At 37.2% G+C, this 24,522-nt stretch overlaps 1 pseudogene; it reads left to right on the forward strand.

Moving 5' to 3' along the window:
- Window positions 1-2,541: 2,541 nt before the first annotated feature.
- On the forward strand, window positions 2,542-24,522 carry LOC105718972 (heterogeneous nuclear ribonucleoprotein A1-like; annotated as a pseudogene).

Consider the following 24,522-nt stretch of genomic DNA (forward strand, 5'->3'; position numbering starts at 1 on the left):
GGCTAAGAAAAACCCTAGGAAACTCACATGAAGGGGGCAGAGAGAAACATATGATAAGAAAGAGACAGAGAAAAACCAGTTAGAGAAAGGAGGAAGACTGGAAGAGAATAATATCATAAAATTCCAGGCAGAAGAGAGTGGAAGATGGTTAACATAATCAGATATTTCTAAGAAGTTAAGCAAAATATATTCTAAAACTAGTCCTTAGCAGGGCATGGTGGCTTATGCCTGTAATCCCACCACTTTGGGAGGCTGAGGTGGGCAGATCACCAGGTCAGGAGTATGAGACCAGCCTAACCAACATGGTGAAACCCCATCTCTACTAAAAATATAAAATAAGCTGGGTGTGGTGGCATGTGCCTGTAATCCCAGCTACTCAGAAGGCTGAGGCAGAAGAATCATTTGAACCCGGTAGGCGGAGGTTGCAGTGAGCCGAGATAGTGCCACTGCACTCTAGCCTGGGCGACAGATCCAGTCTCCTTCTAAACAAACAAACAAACAAACAAAAACCTAGTTCTTTAGATTTACCAGTTAAGAGTTTATTGATGACCTTAAATAAATTTTTTTATTGAGGTAAAATTCAAATAAAATTAAGTATTTTAAAGCAAACAATTCAACATCATTTAATATAGTGACAATGTTGGGCAATGAACACTTCTACCTATGTCCACAAATTTTCATCACCCCACAAAGAAACCCTGTACTTGTTAAGCAGTTACCTCCCATGCTGTCTTCCTCTCAGTTCTGGAAACCAATCTACTTTCTATCTCTACAGTTTTATAATTCTGAATATATAATATAAATAGAATCATACAATACATGGCCTTTTGTGTTTGGCTGCTTTTGTACAGCATAAAGTTTCCAAGATTTATCTCCTTTATAGTATATATTAGTACCTCATTCCTTTTTTTAGTTAAGTAATATTCCAGAGTATGTGTATACCACAATTTGTTTATCTCCTGATCTGTTGACGAACATTTGGGTTGTTTGCACTTTTTGGCTATTGTGAATAGTGCTTCTATGAATATGCACACATTACGCACAAGTATGTGCGCTGGTTTAAGTACCTGTTTTCAGTTCTTCTGGGTATATACCTAAGAGTGGAATTGGTAGGTCATAGGGTAATTTTATGTTTAACTTTTTGAGAGGCTTTTTCCAAGTGGCTGAACCATTTTACATTCCCATCAGCAATGTCTAAGGATTTCAGTTTCCTCACATACTCACCAGCAACTGTTATTTTCTAATAGAAATGCATTGACTGTTAATTTCTATTACTAACGGAAAGCAATAGTTGTTGGTGAGCATGTGAGGAATAGCCAGTGGATGTGAAGTGATACCTCATTGTGGTTCTGAATTGCATTTCCCCAGTGACTAATGATGTTGAGCATCTTTTCATGTGCTTGCTGTCCATTTGCATATCTTATTCTTTGGTGAAGTGTCTATTCAAATTCTTTTTTGAAGAAACAGGCTTTTACCATTTTGCCCAGGCTGGTCTCAGACTCCTGAGCTCAAGCAATCCATCTGCCTTGGCCTACCAAAGTGCTGGGATTACAGGGGTTAGCCACTGTGCCTGTCCTTATTACTCATTTTTAAAATGACTGTCTTTTTGCCTTTGAATTGTAAGAGTCTCTATATATTCTGGGTTTGCAAATATTTCCTCCTATTCTGTAGGTTGTTCTTTCATTTCACTTTCCTGACAATATTCTTTGATGCACAAAAGTTTTTAATTTTGATAAAGTTTAATTAATTTATTTTTCTTTTGTCATTTGTGTTCATGCCATATCTAAGTATTCACTGGTAAAACTACGTTCATGAAGATTTTACTCCTGTTTTTCTAAGTCTTACGGTTTTTGCTTTTACATTTAGATCAATGATCAGTTTTGGGTTAATTTTTGTATATGGTATTAAGCAAATAATTTAATAAAAGTTATAAGGGTAAAAAAGAATAAGAAAGTGAAGAGAAGAAAAAAGGCTTTTCTTTTAAGAATTTGGATTATTTATTATGAATTAATTTTGTGTTTACTTATTTATTGTCTGATGCCTGTTTCATGAAGATAAGGACTCCATTTATTTTATTCACTGCTACAGCCTTAGGAGCTAGCATTCTAAAACATTATTTTCCATGTTTTCGGTACTGAGAATACAACAGTAACTCAACCAGACATTGTTCCACCCTCCTGTAGTTAATGAAATGGGAGCGTTTCCTGATTCCCCTCGAAAAATATGCAACAGGAGTGTAGCCTGCTTGGTTGCCCCACAGTTCAAACCCCTAGGGGGAGCATGCAAACGGGCAGGTGCAGAGGCTGGCAAGCACTTTTGGGCTCTGGCCCCACGGCAGCGTCTAGGGGTGGGTGTCTGTGGGTCCGAAGTCCAAGTGGGCGTGTGTTACCAAGCTCTTTCAGATTTGCCATCTGCGGATGGCTTGTGTGTTAGTCAACTCAGTGGACCCTCTGCCTTATCACAAGGGCACGGCAGAGGGCAGTGTGACAGCCTTCTGTACCAGGAGTCCTTGCCCAGTGTACCAGAAGAATTGGATCACACATGACCTGCAAGGATGCATGCGAGGTTTTATTGAGTGGTGGAGGTGGCTCTCAGGGAGATAATGGGGAGCTGGAAGGTGGGGATGGAGTGGGAAGGTAGTCTTTCCCTGGAGTCGGGACACCCACTGCCCCTGGCTGAACTCCCCTCAGCGTCCAGATATCCCTCCTCTTTTCTCTTTCTCTGCTGCGGTTGTTCCCCCATAGCTGGTCTGCTGGTTCCGACATTCAGCTGCTGTGTCTGTGCCTGCTATGGTCTCGGTTTTATGTCGGGGAAGGATGGGGCGTGTGGCAGACCAAAAGGCAACTTTTTGGGTGTGAAAACAGAATGCTTGTCCTCATTTAGGGCCATTGGTCTTCAGGTTTGAGGGTGGGGCCTTTGTTGGGGAACCACCCTCTTCTACCCCGTAATTCCGTTTCCTGTCCACATTAATACTCTAGTTGGGGATACAGAACAAATAACCAGGTTTTAAAAGTGGAATTTTAGATAGTAAGGCATGCTGGAAGGAAAAATAAAAAGCAATAGGGTGAGAAAATAGGAATGTAAATTAGGAAAGATTCTTTAAAGAGGTAACTTCTGAACAGAAACCTCCATCAAATGAGAGAATGAGCAGTGGGGAAATTTAGGGGAAGAGATTCCAGATAGAGGAAAATGGAAGGAGTGAAAACCTTGAATTAGAAATGACCCTGATAGTTTGGGAAGTGGTAGGAATGTTAGCATGGCTGGAGTGGACCAAGTGACAATAAGACCAGAAGAAGATGCATTTGGAGAGGTAGACAGGGACCCAATTTCATAGTGAAGTGGGTTGAAAGAGTAAGCTAACATTCATAGTAGTACATGCGTTAAATAGCTCATGTAGTTCTTTTAAAAATCAACTTGTGAAACAGATGCTAATATCACCATTTTAGGTAAGGAAACTGAGGCACAGTGAGATTTAGTACCCCGCCAAGGAACACATAGTCAAGTTGAGGCAGATCAGTTTGTAAACCTAGGTAATCTGGATCCATGATTGTTTTCTAACCTCTTTTTCATTATTGGACTTCACACTCCAGGAGAAAAGTTAATTAAATTAAAATTATCTCTAAGGAAAAAGGAATTAAGTACTAAGAAATACTATTTCATTGACCTTTGGAGGCCCATAAACCACTATAATGTTTAAGGATTTTTTTTGCCCCTTTTCAACCTAAAATGAGTGACAGACCAACTCTCCAAAACAAATACTTTATTTGAGGTTAGCATGGGACTGCAATCTGGGATCTGAGTGCCCTGAGGGGTCATAGGTTCACCCAAAGAGCTTAGCGAAAGGGGAAACATTTAAAGACACAGAGAGGAAGTCCCTGCAAGCTGTTTTGGAAACAGAGGCCATTGGTCACAGGGGGAGTTGGTGTGAGCTGCTCAGTGGAGACAGCTGTTGTTAAGCAAGTGTTCCTATGCAAGTGGCTTATCATGAATATTGCATTTTTGTGGAATGCCTGGGATAGTTCCTATCATGGGCATACATAGGCCTCCTTCATGGCCTCCCAGATCCATTTTATTAGAGTTTGACATTAGTGACTCCATTTTGATGCTGATAACTTTCACATCCCCAAGAACCAATTTTTGTCTGCTTGAGGGTAACATCAACTTATTGAGAAAAGTGCATGCATATATTTTAATGTCTTTCATAAATACAAAATTGTGTAGTACAATTTTTATAAATAAATCATCAATAAATGTTTTTTCTTATAAGTAATAGTCTGTCATAAAGATTTTTATTTTAAAATTGTCTTATAAACAGGTAATTTTTTAGAAGTCAGTAGCTTGATGAGACTGTCTTTTATTTGAGTATGAATAAAACCTGAATGTTTTTCAAGATGAAGGAATAGAGGTAGTAAGATTGAAGATAAAGGGTGGATACGACCTAATCAGATAAAAGTGTGTCCCCAGAGGAGACAGGAAATGGGTTTACAAACACAGGCTGATTATTTAATTAATTGTAAAAAAAAAAATTAGAGACACCTTTGTTTTGAAATTGTACCAGTTCTAGGACAGATAAAAATGAATGGAAGAAGGCAAAGTTCAGAGTTTGGGCCTGGTGACTTTTGATTTTCTCAGAGGAGTACAAGATAGACCAAAGCCAGACAGTGAAGAGTTGAGGGTGAGTGGTGTCAAAAGGCAACATTGTAACAAAGCTAGTTTACAGCGTCTCCTCCACAAATTTAGAAAAGGTGCTCTGATGGTAGAACAGTTGATTTTTATAAGACAGTCTGAGCAGGACCAAACCTATAGCATAATACAAAAAGCAGATGGGTTAGCACCAGGTTACTTCAGATACTTTCCTTGCAGGGTTAAAAGAGGTGCTTCCTGATTCTACCAGCTAAAACTGGCCTGTTTGTGTACTTGGCAATGATCTCTTTCTTCTGATTTCTTGAAAGGTGAAATAAACAACTTTTTTAGTTTGGTACCACCTCCGATAAATTTTATTTAACAGTGGGTAGGGGGTGGATACACTTGGTAAAGTTTGGAATCAGTTGTTATGAGGAGAAAGAAATGCGCTACCTCAGAACAAGAGAAAAGACTGTCAGAGAGCTTCGAGAGCCCTGCTGTCGTTTTAACCAATGCCTCTAAGCAAGGGGAAAACACAATGAGTGACAGGAGAACAAAGTACACTCCCACAGCATTCTTGAGACAGAGTGACAAAAGGTGACAGGGAAGCAGATATGGTGTAATGATTTCTGACAAATGTAGAAAGAAGGGGATATCATGAAAGGCTTTAAGAAAGTGGAATTGCCATATCTAAAAGCATTAGGAAAAATTCTATAGGCTAGAATAAAAAGAAGTCACTAGAGATTTTTGTTGTTTGTTTTATTTGTAGAAAGAGACATTCTTTAATGACTGCAGGCATGTTAGGACTTCGCCCTTTGAAAATCTATTAGTAGTGATATAAAATTCCTTTCTTTTTCTCTTTTGACAAAAACTGAATTAAATCTTCGGCTTCTTTCTGAATCACTCATTTAGAAGTTTCAGTGATTCATATGCAAGGCTTGAGTTAAAAGAACAAAAACCTGGGTGAGTTTCTATAGGATTCGGCGTGAGCGAAGTTGTCATGCAGAATGACACGAGTGCTTGGTGCCCAACCCTTGGCCCTGACAACATCCACCTGAGGAGCGACCCCTATTGCAACTTACTACTGCTTTGTGGCCTCCCAGGTGCTGCCCTGGGAACGCCCTCAGAATGGGCCATGTCATCTGATCCTGACTCTTCTTCCTCTTCTCATCCATCTTCCTGAAATGATCCCATTCTCTTTATAGCCTCCATTATAGCAAAGAAAAGAGAAGGAAGAAGAGAGGAGTAGAAAAAGAAGTGTCATGGGAGGAGCGGACAGCAGGCAGCAGGTGCTATGGAGGGCATTTCCGTGCTCTTTTCATGTGCTGTGAAGAAGTGAGATGAAATAAAAATCTTTTTGAAAAAGCTGGAAGCTCTTTCAGATCTCCCCCTGCCCTGATCCCCACCAACTCAATTCCTTCTCTCAGGAGAAAGTGCAAAATAACTTTCTGTGAGTAGAAATGTTGACAATGACTTTGGATCCAATAATGTTATCATAACCTGGAAATAACACTTCCATTTGAGGCTTGCAAAGGCACTGAACTGTGAAACTCAGATTACAGTTAGAGAAATGAAAGAGACTTGAACTCAGGGCCCTTTGGACATTTCCTTCAATATCAAAGAAAAGTTTCTATTTCTCTCTTCTGAAAATAGGGTAGGAAATGGATAGGTGATAAACAGAGAAAAAGGCAAAAGTGACACCTAATTAGAAATGAAACTAAGAGAGGAAAAGAAAAATGGGTTCAGATTAATGTCAGGTTTGGTTATTCCAGGCTCTCAACTTTGTTGACGTTATCACATTCTTTCAGAGGCATTCAGATCTTGTGACGCCGAGTGCTCGAGTGTTTTTCTTACTCTTGGAAGCTGAGGATTAATACTCAGGGCTGGGCACACAGGAGACAAGGGTGTGTTAAGCATCCACTCCTGGCTAACTTAAAAAATGTACATAGAGCTTGAAAGCACCCAACTCATTTCCAAAGGGATGAAATAAGGCTGAAAATAGGTGAGCTCTGACTGTATTGGGGCTGGCCTGGAAACACACAAGAAAGGAGCACTTGAAAGAAAAGGAGAGAAGAGCAATGTGCATATTTTACGTGGTGAACACACGTGTGTCTGCATATTTATATACAAATGTACAAACTCCATGTGTGCTTCATGTTTGTGTGTGAATATTCATATTTATACACATGTGTATATGCAGAGTTCATAGAGCATACCTACACAGATACACATCAGAGGTGCTGACTTTGAGCTCTGTAAGAAAAAAATGACTACTCAGGAGGAAATGAAACAGGCTTTTTGAGGATATTGGCCCTCTACTACCAGGTATACTACTTTTTGGAGGGCAGATCATATGCTTTGCATATGTTTATTTTGGGTAGGAGGAGACTCAGGAGCAATATAATAACTGCTTCAAAATTTTAGAGGAATATCACGCAGAAGAAGGGTTTAACTCATTCCATATGGTTCCAGAAGAGAGAACTGAGACTGAAGTGTGGCAGATTTCCGTTCTAAATGAGAATGACTTTCTAACAATTAGTACCAAACAAAAGACATGTGGATTTCTTCTAAAAGTAGTTAATGACATGCCTGCTCTTGCAAATGACATGTGGCAGAGGATGAATGGCCATCTGTCACAGAAACTGTAGGGAGTATTCTTCTGTTTGGTGGGGGTTTGGACTACAGTATTAGCTGGACCAACTCCATTCTGAAATTCAATGGTTCTCTGAAATACGTAAACAAGTTTTGAGGCAAGGCAAGTCAGATAATGGTTTTGGTTTACTGACTGCTTTTACTTCATGCAGCGACTTTGGGGCAGATGATTCCTATCTCAGTAGTTCCCATAGATATCTATTTTTTCTGCCTTCTGTTTGATTTCTATTCTTCCCTCTTTTCTCTTTAATTTTTGTGCTTCTATTCTTTTTTCCTTTTCTTTTCTTCTTCCTATCTATGCCTTATAGATATAAGAGATGGAGTAAAGGCCATGTTTGTCAAGAAAAAAATGAGGAAGAAAAGAAGAATAGAGAAAGGAAAACGTTGAACTCAGTTAACTTTTTATTTTCACTTCAAATCTTGACTGTGTATGAATATGTGAATACATATGTGTATACTAGATTGTGTATGAGAGAGAGAGAAAGAGAGAGAATGTGTGAGTAGATCCTCAGTTAACTGTGGTTTCACCTGGGGAATAACAGTTGTAGCATTTTTAAGTTGAATGATTCCTCTCCCAAGCAGATGTTTGGAAATGCTGGAGGTTAGGTACCACTTCTTGTCACAATGCCTAGGGACTGCAAATGGTAATTAACGACAGAAGCGGGGGAATGCTCAATGTCCTGCAACATGCATGTCAGTCCCATCCAATCATGTGTTATACTGCCCTAAATAATATGGCTGCATTGAGGAACACTAGGCAAAGGATGTGGACACACACTGTCTGGGTTTGAATCCTGGTTCTGCCATTTTTAGCTTTGGGATCTTGGACAAGTACTTTAAGCTTCTTGAGTGTTTGTTTTCTCATCTGTAATATGAAGGATAATAAGAGCACCAACCTCGCGTTTTTGTCAGAATTAAATGAATTAATACAAGTCAAGTGCTTAGAAAAGCACAGACACATAAAACACATTCAACAGTGTCATCTATAATTTTAATTTTCCTGAAATGGCTGGAAATGGACTACTTGGATTTGTCTTATATGGTGAGTATGTGAAAGTTTCTATATGCTTTAACTGATTTTTAGAGAACTCGATCATAATGAACCAGTACTTACGAAAGTGTGGCTTATGGACCCCTTGATATTGTGAAGCTTTTGTGATATGACCATGAACACATCTGTGTGCTAAGCTTTGGCAAGATAAAATTAATTTGTCTTGTTCTTTTTCTCTTCCTCACACATATGCAAACATATAGTCATATTCCACATAACTATATTTTGTTGAGGAACAGACCTCATATATGATGATGGTCCCCTAAAATTATAATGAAGCTGAAAAATTTCTGTTGCCAAGTGATAATATCATAGCCATCTAACTTCATAGCTCATGTGTTTGTGAGGATGCTGGTGTAAACAAACCTATGCCAGTTATATAAAATTGTAGCATATTTATATCTATATACACAAGTATATGCCAGTCATATAAAATTGTAGCACATGTAATTATGTATAGTACATAATACTTGATAATGATAATAAATGATTATGTTTCTGGTTTATGTGTTTACTGTAGTAAATTTATATTTACTTTAATTTATTATAGTATTTACTATATATATACTTTCTAACATCATTTTAGAGTGTACTCCTTCTACTCATTAAAAAAAGTCAACTATAAAACAGTCCCAGGTGAGTCCTTCAGGAGGAATTCCAGAAGGCGTTGTTATCATAGGAGATAAAAGCTTCAGGTGTGTTCTTGCCCCTGAAGAACTTCCTCTGGGTTAAGACATGGTTGTGGGGGATGGCAATATGAATGATCCTGATGCTGTGTAAGCCTAGGATAATGTGCGTGTTGTGTCTTAGTTTTTAACACAAAAGTTTAAAAAGTAAGACATAAAAAATTTAAAAAATAGAAACAGGCCTGTAGAATAAATATATAAAGAAAGAAAATATTTTTGTATAGCTGTACAATGTGTTTATGTTTTCAGCTAAGTGTTATTAAGGTCAAAAAGTTAAGAATATTAAAAAGTTAGTAAAGCTAAAAAGTAACAGTAAGCTACGGTTAATTTATTATTGAAGAGATTTTAAAATAAATTTGGTGTAGCCTAAATGTACAGTGTCTATAAAGACTATAGTAGTTTACAGTAAGAGCCTAGGTCTTCATATTCACTCATAATTCACTCACTGACTCACCCAGAGCAACTTCCAGTCCTGCAAGCTCCATTCCTGGCAAGTGCCCCATGCAGGTGTACCATTTTTTAAATCTTTTATACAATATTTTATGGTATCATTTCTATTTCAGATAACATGTTTAGATATACAAATACTTATCATTGTGTTACAACTGCCTACAATATTAAGTATATTCACATACTGTGCAGGTTTGTAGCCTAGGAGCAATAGGCTATGCCGTATAGCCTAGGTGTGTCATAGGCTATACTATCTAAGTTCAGGTAAATACACTGTATGATATTCACACAATGACAAAATTGCCTAAAAATGCACTTTTCAGAACGTAGCCTTGTTGTTAAATGACACATGATTATATACGCAACAATTCCCCTAATACACGTACACACACACAGACAGATGCATTTGTAATAATAAAATGTAAGTCCTAGGATTTTTGTCACATGTATTTGCTTAATAAGTGGGCACAATAAGTGCATTTACAATATGTGGGAGGCTATGTAATTTTGAAAAAGTGTTTTCTTTAATTCCTTATGTTTGATAAGGTTATGATTCACACAACAGATAATTCTTAATCCTACATTGATATTGAATATCAGTTTATCTTTTTTAAAGATTGATTTAATAGGCATTTCAAGATTTTGCCACAATCCGACTACATAATCACAGACTGTAATGATCATTCTGTCATAAGTCAGTTCTAAAAGGCATATTTGATTAAATGGAATCTGTTAAAACGTTGTAATGGCATAGAAATTGCTTTTAGAAAAAAAATCACCAACATTAGCTTGTTTACTTTTCATTTTTAATTTATTTTATGAAAACAGACCAAGATTCTTCATAATAGTATGTGCTTTGGTATGATGAACAATATTTACAATTGATTTTGTCCCATCTGTTTAAATAATTTCTCTTTCCCACTTGACCAACTCATTTGGAGGGAAACACAAGTACATATGCAACATGTGGACAGAACTGTATGATTCCCCCATGATATGATTATTAAATTTTTCTGTGAATACATATTGAGAAGTGTTAAACTTTTTCTGCCATTCACAGATACATTTGTTGATGAACATCTGTCACATGTAACTTACATGTGCTGGATGCCATAAATTACATGGAAATGCAGGAGACATCTTGCAGTTTATTAAAATATGTATACGCATGCATTTTTCACTGTTTGTTCTAAGGATTAAAGTACTTTATATGAGTCAAGTGCTTAGAAAAGCTCAGATGCATGAGGCATATTCAGCAAGTGTCAGCTATGACTTTGATTTTCCTGAAGCGTCTGGAAATGAGATGTTGGGATTGGTATTACATGTTGAGTATCTCAGAATTTCTAATATGTCTTCATAAGTTTTTAGGGAACTAGAGTTAGTACTCAAAAGTTCCATGGAGAAGATGGAGATATCTTATAATTTATTAACCCTTTTCCCGTTTGCCCCAAGAATACTTGCTGGCAGAGCTTGTAGCCGCAGCATTTACCCTACGACCACTTTGCCACGAAATATCTCACTTTTCTTAGTGTTTTTGCATCATTCTAACATATCGACTTTGGACACGAAAGACATCATTCTATATATAACATTCTGCTTTTAGTAGTGGTATTTCCATTTACAAAATATAGTGATTCTTGATTGCTGAAAATGTCAAATCCTAGAAAACGTAGCATTCTTATGTGTGATGTTAACATTGTTCTCGAACAGTTGTTGGCTGAAGATTCGGTTGATAAATCCGAGTTTTCCGAAATAGATGATTCTGATGATTCAGACGATTCTGATGTTAGTTCTGCTTAGAAATAACTCCAAGAACAGTTTTCATATTTTACTTTCACATTGAAAATCAGTCAGATTTGCTTCAGCCTCAAAGGGCATGTTTATGTAAAATTAAGTGAGCACTGGCAGCAGGCGGCATGTTTTTGTTTCTAAACAGGAAGAGGGTTAAAATATGAGTGCTCAACATACCACCTTGCTGCAGTACGTTGATAGTGGGAGAGGCTATGCACATTTTGGGGCATGGAATTCACTGGTACTCTGTACTTTCTACTCAATTCTGGCATGAACCTAAAAATTCTCTAAAAAGTAAAATTTATTAAGCACTCAGAAAAATGCTATTGGGATTATAAAATAATAATCATAATAATATCTGAGTAAGTCAGGGTCCACAAAAACAAAACTTTAAATTACAGCCTTTTTCTCATTTATACCCCTACCCATAACACCAATAGGTGGGTTATCAGAATTTGAATTTCTGGGGAATTTCATTTATTGATTTGTGTTTGTTGGCCTTTGAGGCAGCTCAACCTAGAAAGCAAAGCTGACAGTCCTTTGTGGCTGTGTGACTGGCCTACTCAGGATACTACTGACTTGCCTAAAGTGCTTCTGTTGCATTAGTTTATACAGTAATAATCTGGATATTATTTGTATTATTTTCTTTTGTATTAATTCTTTTGTGTTTTGTGTATTAAAGATTTAACCACATAAAAAATATGAGTACCCACCACCATTTACTCCTTGTTAGCAAAGACACAAAGGCATTGAATAGAGAACCACATTTGTAAAAAGTTCCGTACAGGAAAGCAGTCTGGTGTAATAAAAAGTAGAGTTTGAGACCTCCAAATCTCAAACTCAAATCTCAACCCCCTTGTTTTCTTGTGATGTGACTAAGGCACCCTAGAATCTTCACTGAGCTTTAGTTTCCTCGCATGCAAGTTGTGGACTTTAATGCCTATTTTGTTAGAGTTGTGAAAACAGGAGATGAAGAGGGTAAAATCACTTCACTTGGTGTCTGGTATATAGTAGATGTTCATAACTATTGTAGCCACTAACAGCCATGACTGTTATTATCTTTACATTAAAATTATTTTTTGATTTTTAATTTTTGTATGCACACAGTAGATGTATGTATTTGTGAAGTACATGAGATGTTTTGGTACAGGCATGCACTATGAAATCATCACATTATGGAGAATGGAGTATCCATGCCCTCAGGCATTTATCCTTTGTGTTACAAACAATACAATTATACTCTTTTAGTCATTTTTAAATACACCATTAAGTTATTATTGATTACAGTCACACTGTTGTGCTATTGAATACTAGGTCTTATTCATTTTCTTGAATTTTTTTATACCCATTATATGGTTGAAATTTTTGATAAATGAATACCGTTAAAATACTGTCATTTGTTTTTAATTGAAATATTATGAAATAGTGCCTGCAGCAATAATAGCAATGAAAAGACTGAGGACTCGGCCCAATGATTTGCTGTATAGTTAGCGGACAGAAACCTCCAGTCTTCAACAATATAGGCTGCAGACTTTAGGGACAAGACACAAGAATGCCCTATGTAACTGAAATATACACAAAACTGCTTAGCATGCATGGAATTAGTGTTTCCGTGCATGCTAAGTTTGAAAGTTTCCTCAAAGTAACCAATATGGGTTTGCGATTTGGATACAGGTAACAAATGATCTTTAGGTGTGTGTATATATAGGCATGTATGAATGCACCTTAATTTATAATTAGAAGGAGCAAGGCTAAAGTGCAATACAAATCAATTACAAACCAGGACATTATGAACTTATTTAACAACTATTAATGCCACAAATATTGTGGTATATACTACAAGTAGAGGTGTAGAGATTTTTAAGACATAGTCCTTAAAATCAAGTTTTTTAGGCCAATAAACCAGCACTTACAACACAGATAAATGATAAATGCTATAGTGAGTTTTATGCCACAACCAATAGTGTACACAGAAGGACATCTGCTTTACTTGAAAAGGTCAGGGGAAATGGAAATGACTCTAGGAATGAATAATAAAGATTAAATAACAGCTATTCAGGAAGACAAAAAGATTGGGTAATTCTAGTCAGAAGGAACCGTGTGTGCAAAGGCACAGACTTAATAGAATGTGGATATATGATAGGTCAGGGAAACGCAAGAAATAAGCACAAAAGGGTAAACAGGGACCAGATCATCATATTGTTTGTATAGGATATTACGAAGCAAAAGAAGAGGCCCAACAATCAGCAGTAGTAGGCAGAAATTTATCAGTTGCCCCTACAAGTTAATGAAGTAAACATTTCAAGGACTCCATATCATTTGGGTTGTTTGTTTGTTTGTTTTTGAAACTGAATCTTGCTTTGTTGCCAGGCTGGAGTGCAGTGGCGTGATCTCAGCTTACTGCAATCTCTGCCTCCCAGGCTTAAATAATTCTCCTGCCTCAGCCTCCCAAGTAGCTGGGAGTACAGGTGCATGCCACCATGCCCCACTAATTTTTGTATTTTTAGAAGAGACAAGGTTTCACCATGTTGGCTAGGATGGTCTCAGTCTCTTGACCTCATGATCCACCCACCTCGGCCTCCCAAAGTGTTGGGATTACAGGCGTGAGCCACTGTACCCGGCCTATCATTTGGATTTTTATTACAGATTCTCTTTTACAAGTTATTCTTTCCCTGTCCTAATTCTGCTCCCCAGCCCACACATTGTGACCACATTGATTGTGTATTTTTGTGCTCCACGTGGGCCACAAACTACTTAGAAGTGGAGTTTTTGGTAGAACAAAGGAGCTTGTATTTGTGTAATGCAGTGGAAGACATATTGGTGAGCTGACAATAATTACAGCTTGTTCTGCAAAATGATTCTGGAGCCCCCTCACCAAATAACAACTCTACTTTGATATCTAACTTGATTATCCCATTTCTTGCATTTATTTCAGGAATTAAGAACCCTTACGGTGTCTTTCTGTGTCTCAAGACTCTCCCGCTGTGATTTCTGACCTGAGATGACTGTTCTTGCATGATTCAGTTCCCCATGCTGGGTTTCCCCAATCTTTCTCAACCTTTCATGACAACCTCCAGCTGAAATTATCCTGTATACCTTAATGATGAGTAGATTATCTGGCCAGTTAATTTACCCTCAGATGGTAATGGCTTCCCATGGCTCAATTGATTGACCTTCTCCAGGAAAAGGATTATCGTACTTAATGTTTTTATCATGATATCTCCATTGCCTCACTTCTCTTGCCATACCCAATTTATGTTCTTTTTGCAGTATTATATGTGTATTTGTAAATCCTTTTCAATATTTTCCTTTTTTTTTTTTTTTGAAACAAAACTACTGAAGTAAAGAATGGGCGAAAAGCAATACCTTTACTATTAAAGGGTCCTTTAAAGTTGAAACTGAAGGTGGGGCTTCATGGTGAAATGGTATCAAAGTAGGCTGACTTAGGTGACATTTTGAGCAGAGTCGTCTTTGGTCTCTCCTTAAATTACATAGCCCAACGATATTATTGATTTTACTACGCCAAGGAAGTTCTTGCTAAAATTCAATTATTCTCACCCTTTTTAATTTTAAAGTTTGCTAGAAGTGTTAATGGTTTCCTTTAAAGAGTCATCAGAGCCACTATAACACTGGGCAAATCAGCAATGTAACAATGCAGTGTAACAATGTTCCAATATGTCTACAATATCAACTGCAATTATTGAACTCTTGATTTTTTCACCCTTCTTACTTTTTCCTTTTAAATATAACATTTACTGTCTTGACCATGATTTTGAAATGAGATGGTTCCCTTGACCCTTCACAGGATTTATGAAGAGCATGGCTCATTTACTCAGCCCACTGCTCTTAGCCCCTCACAAGAGAGGGAGCACACAGGTGAGTGAGTGTAGGGGTCAGGATGAGTGCTTCTGGGCATTGGCAGGAGGAGAATTTTGTGCCACCCCAGGGCAGTGTCTAGGGGGAATCCTTGACCCCCGTAGCTACAGAGGGCATGTGTTACAGCGTGCTCTTTTAGATTTGCCACCCGTGGATGGCTTAAGTGTTTAATGGCTCAGAGTGACAGCCTCTGTATCCCCAGCTATTGTTTGGCATCCAAGAAGAATCAGGCCACTTGAATGAAATGAAGATGATAAATTGTGGAGGATTTGTTGCTGGTGGAAATGGCTCTCAGTGGGATCAGGAACTGGAAAAGAGAAAAAGTGGGAAAGTGGTCTTCCCCTGGAGTTTGGCCATCCCTAGCCAAGCTCTTCTCTGAAGTCCCCCATCAGGCTGTCCCTTTGAAGTCAAGCTACTTCTCTCTGACACCCAGCTGCTTCTTCTCTTCTCTCCTTCTCTGCTCCTCCACTCCAGTGGAGCATGGGGTTTTTTTTTTTTGATGCAGGACTAGGGGGCAAGGCAGGCCAGGCTTTTGGAAAAGACATCATTCAGGTGGGAAAACAGGAATGCATGTTCTCACTTTGGGCTGCAGGTTCAGGCTTGAGGTTGGGGCTTCACCACAGACCTGCCCTTCTCTGCCTAGTATTTCCCTGCTTCTGTCCATATTAATTTCGTATATCCTAACCAGGAATAGCTGTTAGGTGAAAGGCATTGCATAATTCCAGCAGGCACATTATTCTTTGAGAAGTATTATCACACTTAATGTTTTCATTATTATATTTCCAGTGGTATTCTTATACCTTTGGAGTTGTGCAATACTGCAGCTTTGCACATGTGTAAGCATACAATATTTGTCTGACTTGGCTTGGTTGTTAATCTGTTCTTCCTTAACCTGTGCTTTTCACCATCTCCTTATAGTGATGTTCATCTCAATGTTCACTTTGACAGACCACAGTAACATTGTCCAAATCAAATAAAATGAGACTTTCTTCTTGATTTAAAGTCTGTCTTAGCATTGAGTCTTAGAGAATGGGACTGGCTGGGTGGAGAGTGCTGTAACTATTTGTGCTTTGATAATTTTGTCCTGATTACATACTCTCATTTGTAGCAAAAATAAATTTTACCTGTAGATTAAAAGCTGTTTATATTAGTTTTAAAATCTTTCGGGGAGCATGATCCTCCTTGCATTCAGAGAATTTATATTCTAGGATATCAGCATTACCACTGATGATCATAAACACTTTGAGATACATAGTCTCTTGTTCCCTTTGTGTTACATAAAATACTGGGTCACCATTTTGGTTTTCCCTCAATCATTAGCTATAGGAGCTTTCTGGCAACACAGAATAATTTGTCTTGTTCTGTATTGTTGCTACTTTAAGAATATCTCAACACTTAAATCAGAAACTTCTCATTTTTGAATGTTGAAAATATAGCACTTTATGCTATTTTAAAGAAGTTAGAGTGGTACGTACTTAACTAGCCAACTTGTCCACACGAAATCACTATCTTCTCAAGGGAGGAAGTGCTGTTCAAATAGTCAGAAACATATGTATTTGTACAGAAACTCAGTCTAGTCTATAGTACTTGGAGTAGGCATGTTTAGCCAGGTTAATAGAAATAATTTTCAGGGTTCAGGTCAAGAGCACAAAGATTAAAAGCATAGAATGTTGTCTTGGGAACCGCTTGTGAGAAGCTATGGATGATCAGCTATCCAAATGAGCTGTGACAAAGAGTGGACTTCATTATTTCTAAAAGCTTCCTCCATCTCTTCCAAAAATAGTTGTTTTTTAATGAAAAAAGATTTAAAGATCTTTTAATGAAAAGATCTTGTTTCATTTTAATATAAAAATAGCTACCTTATTTGATGTCAGGATGTTCGAGGTTGTACTGAATCCAGTTTTAAGCCTCTAGTCCCTGTGAATTCTAGCACTAAAGAAGAGAATAATTTTACAGTAGAAGTTTATGTCATGATTCCTAAGTATCTGAAGGATTTTTCTTCCCTTTCCTCTTTTTCCATTCATCCATTCACAGTATCTATGTACCTGGTACCATGACAAATGCAGGGAATATCAAAATGGAATAAGTTAGTGTCCTGGCTATCCAGAAGTTCTTTAATAGTTGGGAAAGCAGACATATAAATACAGTTAAATAAAAATCATGAAAAGTGAGCATGAAAGGGGTCAGGGGAACTGCTAAGGAAGGAGAGGTGAATTGTGTCTCAGTGTTTGCCTTTCTGCTTATTCTGTGACCAAGAACTTCTTTATCATACTTGATTGTGAATTGGCTGCAGGGCTTAACTTTACTTTTTTTAAGAGTTCTTCCCTGGTTTTATAATTTCTGGCTTCCAATACATCATCCTCTATCATCTGTCTACTATCTGAAGTTTAGAAATTAGTACACAAAATGCAGTGGTCTAGCTATTACTTGCTTAACTGAGACACTCAAAACAAATATTGAGTAGACTGAACTTATTAATCCAATTACGAAAAATATAGAATACTAGTAAAGAGTTAAAGCTTTTGAAAAAAATGTAGAATTCTAAGAAGTAGTCACGTTTCCACTCTTCATGTCTATACATAAAGCATGAACTCTAAAGTCAATAGTTTGGGTTTGAATCTTGGCTATGACATTTTGGAATTGAGTGATTTTGGGCAAGCTGTCATTGGGTTTTTGTGAGAAAAAAATAAAATACAGTGCATAAAGGATAGAGTATATTACTGTTCATATAGTAAATGTTCAATAATCATTGGCTACTATTATTTCCTGATTGGCATCATCCTAATCTTGCTCCTGCTGTTAAAAGACAGTATTTTTTCTTAGGGATGGTCTGAAGCATTTACTTAAGTGGTGTGATTTCAAGAAACAATGGAAAGAAACATCAAAAATATTTCACAAGACTACAGTAGAAGTTCTAATGACTGTAATTCAATAAATTATTAGTTCTGAAGCTTTCCCCACATTTGGTATTCTAATCCATTAACGTCCTTATATGCAGAAGAAAAAGAAAATTGGCTTGACCCAAGGTGCCTCCTCTAACCTCCTTTGACATAATTGACAACTGAGGGGAATTGGAGAAGAGAATCCAAAAGGACACTAAAAACAACTACACCTGTTTTACATTTCTGTGAAGAGTTGGATGTATTTGCCTCTACTATTTCACATTGTAGTCATTAGATCTAATGCAGAAAATCAAGAGCATCAACTAAAAAACACAATTTAGATGGTTTTCCAGTTTCCTGATGTGGCCGTCTTCTCAAAGTTGAGGAAGATGATTCAGCCTGTGGGAATGTATTGCTTAAGAATGCATTCATTTTTCTTTCACATACTATAGGCACAAGGTGATGATGGTTGAGATGTATTGAATCCATCCTTTTGCTGAGGAAAAAAATTTGGATAGTATATAAAAAAGAAGCATTTACTTGAATTCTTTTGAATTTTAACAAGCTAGAAAGAAAGCTGAGCAAAATGGGTGAAAATAGAGGTGAGGCTGAGTTCGGTGAGGCAGTGTTTAAAGATTATTTTCTCCTAGAATTGCTAAATTTAGTAAGAGGTCACATGAGGCTGAGCAGCTGAGCAGAACTTTAGATATCCATGCTCAGAGAAGTGGAAGATTAAAATATACAGAAGGGGGGGAAGAGACACAAGGAATACAGTGAGAAATGTTAAAATATGTTTAATCAAAGTCTAAGAGGAGAGAAGAAAAAATGGGACAGAAGCAACTGATAAAAGACAGTAAGCCAAAGATTTAAGAAGCCCTACAAACCCCGAGCAAAAATAAGAAAAAGAAAGAACACTTAAGAAATTAAAAAAAAAAAAAAAAAAAAAGAAAAAGAAAAGAAATCCAGGAAACTAAAGACAAAAAAAGAAATTTAAATGGAGCTGAAGAAGAAACACTGGTTATCTTCAAAGGAGCAATATTTAGACTGACAGCTGAATTCTCCAAAGAAAAACAAAAACAAAACCAACAAAAATAAAAAATAAAAAGCAAGTGAGAAAGCAATGGAATTATTTCTTTACAGTATTAAAATAAAAACAATTGCTAACAAAAAATTTCATAGATGATGAAAATATTTTTCAGAAGAGCATCTTCAGAAAACAAAAATAGGCCAAAAAAATTATGACCACCAGACTCACATTCACAGTTAAAACAAAAATGTCAAGGGTATTCTTCAGGGAAAATAGAAGAAAAATAAATCTAGATAGAAGCTTTGAGATTCAGAAAAGAACAAAGAACAATAAAAATAGTAAAATTCTAATATTCACATAAACCCAAATGGAAATTGACTGCATAATATAATAGTAATAATAATGATGTCTTACAAAGTTTAAAATGCAAAGAAGTAACGTATAAAACAAAAATGGCATATGATGTGGGGGATTAGGCACTCAAATTAAAACATTGCAAGTTGTTTACTTTGTTTGTAAGATGGCAAATATATCAAGTCAGACTTAAACATGTCAAGAATGTACAGTACAATTTCTAGAGTAAGCACAAAAAATAAACATACCTAAAAATTTCTTATTGATAGGAAAGCAAAAATAAAGAAAAATCATCAATCCTTTAGGAGAAATTAGAACACTTGCACACTGTTGATGGGAATGTATAGTGGTGAAGCTGTTATGGAAAACAGTATGGCTATTCCTCAAAAAACTAGAGTTGCTATAAGACTCAGCAATTTTTTTAAAAAAAATTTTATTTTTTATACTTTAAGTTCTGGGGTACATGTGCAGATTGTGCAGGTTCGTTACATAGGTATTCACGTGCCATGGTGGTGGTTTGCTGCATCCATCGCCCCGTCATCTATATTAGGTATTTCTCCTAATGACATCCCTCCCCAATCCCCCCACACCCTGCTTTTCCTCCTCTAGTCCCCCACTCCCAGACCCCGGTTCTATCTCTGGTTATATACTCCAGAAGGATTAAAAGCAGGATCTCTAAGTGATATTTGTACAGCAATATTCATAGCAACTATTCGCATTAACTAAAACATGGAAGCAACCTAAAAGTCCACTGACAGATGAAAGGATAAGAAAAATGCAGTATATATGTACAATGGAATATTATCCAGTCTTAAAAGGAAAAAAAATTCTAACATATGCTATAATGTGAATGAACCTCAAGGACATTATACTAAGTGAAATAAACCAATCACAAAAAAAGACAAATTCTGTATGATTCCACTTTCATTAGGTACCTACAATAGTCAAAATCATAGCTACTGAAAGTGGAATGGTAGTTGTAAGGGCATAGGAGGAAGACAGCAGAAAAGTTATTGTTTAATGGGAATAGAGTTTTAGTTTTGCAAGATAAAAAGAGTTCTGGAGATGGATAGTGGTGATGGTTGCACGACTCTATGAATGTACTTAAAATTACTAAACTGTACATTTAAAGTGGTTAAGATGGTAAATGTTATGATAAATGTATTTACCATGATAAAAAAATTTAAAGAAATGAATTCATCAATACACTTGAAAGTAAAGTGTGAGGAAAAGAATAATAGAATGGGCAAAACAAACAGAAGAACAATTAGTAAAAGAATATACTTGAACCGTGAATATCAGTACTTGCATTAAATGTAAGGAGATTAATGTATCAATTAAAAATATTTTCAGATGATATGCTGTTTACAAAAGACACACTATTTTAGACTATAATTTGAATATTTCAAAGGAATGTAAACATACAGCACATTACTGAACTACAATAAAGTTGAACAAGAAATCAGCCACAGAAAAATGACCAGAAAATTCCCATATATTAGGAAATTAAGTAACATACTTCCAAGTAACTCATGAGTTAAGGGAAAAAATCACAATGAAAAATAGAAAATGTATACATAAATTACAGTAAAAGTACTACACATCAAAAGTTGTGAGATGTAGCTAAAGTTGTGTATAGAAATAAATTTATAGTTTGAAATAGACATATTGAAAAAGTAAAAAAGCCAATAATCAGTGAAGTAAACATCTAACTTAAGCGAAGATAGCAAATTAGTCCTAATAAAAATAGAAAGCAGTAAACAATAAAATAAGTCTGAAAGTAATGTAATAGAAAACACATAAAAATAGAGATTGGTTGGGTATGGTGGCTCACGCCTGTAATCCCAGCACTTTGGGATGCCAAGGCAGGTGGATCACCTGAGTTCAGGAGTTTGAAACCAGCCTGGCTAGCAGGGCAAAACCCTATCTCTACTGAAAATGCAAAAATTAGCCTGGCATGGTAGAAAGCATCTATAGTTCCAGCTACTTGGGAGCTGGAGGCAGGATCTTCGCTTGAACCTGGGAGGCGGAGGTTGCAGTGAGCCGAGATTGTGCCACTGCACTCCAGCCTGTGAGACAGAGCGAGACTCCATCTCAAAAGAAAAAGAAAAGAAAAGAAATTGACAAGGAGCTTCAAGATAACTAGAGGCATCTAGCACTTGACTCCTTCACAAAGAATAACCAAAATAGTACGTAAAATAGAGCATCTAATAGAGAACACTGGAATTTACACAGAAGTGACAGGACATACCTGAGGCACGGAAGGAGAAGGAAGCAGGCAGCCAGCCTGGCCAAGATTAGCTGGGAACTGGGAGAGGTTCACCAGTATAAGAAAAGTGTAAGTGACAGATCCCTAGCAGTCCACATTCCCACTGTGGACTCCTGCAATCCTAGCCCCTTTGGAGAGCACCTCAATCTTAATCAGCTCTGAAACTAGCATAGGGAGCTACCTGGAGACTTTGTGATCGCATTGCTCCAGAGAGGGAGCTCACACTGGGTCCCAGCCTCACCATCCCCTGAGTTCTAAGTAGCTGTAGCACAGTGCCATTTTCAGAGCCCAACCCAGACTGCATCCTGCCCTGGGGCCCAATAGTCTTTACATATCCACATCCCTAGAGCCACATTGACATACCTTCATATCCACCTGAAAGGCTGTAGTGATTCAATATCGGTTAGATGAACAGAGTCCTCACATAGCAATAATAACCTTAAATGTAAACAAGCTAAATTTTCCACTTAAAATATATAGATTGGCTGAATGGATTAAAAAAATGACCAACTATATCTAATGATACACCACAAGGAACTAGAAAAGCAAGAATAAACCAAAATCAAAATTAGTGGAACTAAATGAATAGAGATGAAAAAATAACATAAAGTGTTCGATGAAACTCAATAAATTGCTACCTAGACTAAACGAACAAAAAAAGACCCAAATAAAATCAGAAATAAGAAAGGAGACATTATCACTGATAACGTACAAAAGATCATCAGAGACAATTATCAACAACTGTATGCTAATAAATTGGAAGACTTGGAGGAAATAGATAAATTCCTAGACTCATACAACTTCTAAATCAAGTTTAGCTGAAAGTTGCCTCCTTGAATATTTTAAGTTTGACCTAAAGGTTTCTCTGTACATCATGAACTAACCTAAATGGAGTTGCAAACAGACAGTAGCATACTTCTGTGACAATCACTGAGTTTTGGCTAATCAAAGGTGGCCTATTCTTCAAACTGTGTTCAAATAAGGCAAATGCTGAGCTGTAACCAATCTAGCTCTTTCTGTTCTTCACTTCCATTTTCTGTACATCACTTTCCTTTTTCTGTTCATAAATCTTCTTCTACCACGTGGCTATGTTGAAGTCTCTGAGCTTACTCTGGCTTGGAAGGCTGCCCAATTCATGAATCACTCTTTGCTCAATTAAACTGTTAAATTTATTTCAGCTAACCTTTTTCTTTTAACACAACTTACCAGGATTGAATCAGGGAGAAAAAGAAAACCTTAATATACCAAAAACAAGTAACAAGATTGATTTTAAAAAGTTTCCCAACAAAGAAAAGCCTAGGACTGGATGGATTCATGGCTGAATGCTACCAAACTTATAAAGAAGAATTACACAAATTTTCCTCAAACTACTTCAAACACTTGAAGAGGAAGGAGTTTTTCCCAACTCATTCTCTGAGGCCAGCATTACCCTGATACCGAAACCAGACAAGGACACAACATCCTTCATGATTAAAATTTTCAACAAACTAGGCATCAAAGAAGCATAACTCAACATAATAAAGGCCATGTATGACAAATCCAGTTAATATCACACTGAATGGGGAAGATCTGAAAGCCTTTCCTCAAAGAACTGGAACAAGACAGTGATGCACACTTTCACCTTTCCTATTCAACATAGCACTAGAAGTCCTAGCCAGAGCAATCAGGCCAAAGAAAAAAAGAAAACACATCCAAATTGGAAAAGAGGAAGTCAAGTTGTCTCTCTTTACAGATTACATGAACTTGTATTTTGAAGAACCTTAAGATTCTACCACAAAAACACTTAGATTTAATAAACAAATTCAGAAAAATTAAAAGATACAAACTAACATACAAAAATCAGTAGCATTTCTATACATCATAATGAAATGCTGAAAAAGAAATCAAGAAGACAATTCCATTTATAACAGCTAGAAAAAGAAATATCTAGGAATACCTTTAACCAAGGAGGTGAAAGATCTCTACAAGGAAAACTAGAAAACACTGATGAAAGAAATTAAAGAGGACGCTGCCTGTGGATGCTGCTGAAGAAGCATCATTAAAATCTCTCTTCTCCCTTCTGTCATGTCTAAGTCAGTCTCCTAAAGAGCTTGAACCACTGAGGAAGCTCTTCATTGGAGGGTTGAACTTTGAAACAACCAATGGGGAATGCTCACAGACTGTGTGGTCATGAGAGATCCAAACACTAAGTGATCTAGGGGCTTTGGGTTTGTCATCTATGCCACTGTGGAGGACGTGGATGCAGCCATGTAAGGCCACACAGGGTGGATGGAAGAGCTGTGAAACCAAAGAGAGCTGTCTCAAGAGAAGATTCTCAAAGACAGGTGCCCACTTAACTCTGAAAAAGATATTTGTTGGTGGCAATAAAGAAGACACTGGTTCAGAAATACAATAATATGAATGGCCACAACTGTGAAGTTAGGAAAGCCCTGTCAAAGCCAGAGATGGCTAGTGCCCCACCCAGCCAAAGAGGTCATAGTGGTTCTGGAAACTTTGGTGGTGGGCGTGGAGGTGGTTTCAGTGGGAATGACAACTTTGTTTGTGGTGGCTTTGGTGGCAGCTGTGGTGGTGGTGGATATGATGGCAGTGGGGATGGCTATAATGGATTTGGTAATGATGGAAGCAATTTTGGAGGTTGTGGAAGCCACAATGATTTTGGTAATTACAACAATCAGTCTTCAAATTTTGGATCCATGGAGGGAGGAAACTTTGGAGGCAGAAGCTCTGGCACCTGTGGTGGTAGAGGCCAATGTTTTGCCAAATCACGAAACCAAGGTGGCTATGGCAGTTCCAGTAGCAGCAGTAGCTATGGAATATCTTTAACCAAGGAGATGAAAGACCTCTGTGGCAGAAGATTTTAA

This window comes from Aotus nancymaae, unplaced genomic scaffold, assembly GCF_030222135.1.
Source record: "Aotus nancymaae isolate 86718 unplaced genomic scaffold, 86718_ANA_hifiasm-v0.15.2.pri h1tg000029l, whole genome shotgun sequence".
In the NCBI taxonomy this organism is placed as follows: domain Eukaryota; kingdom Metazoa; phylum Chordata; class Mammalia; order Primates; family Aotidae; genus Aotus; species Aotus nancymaae.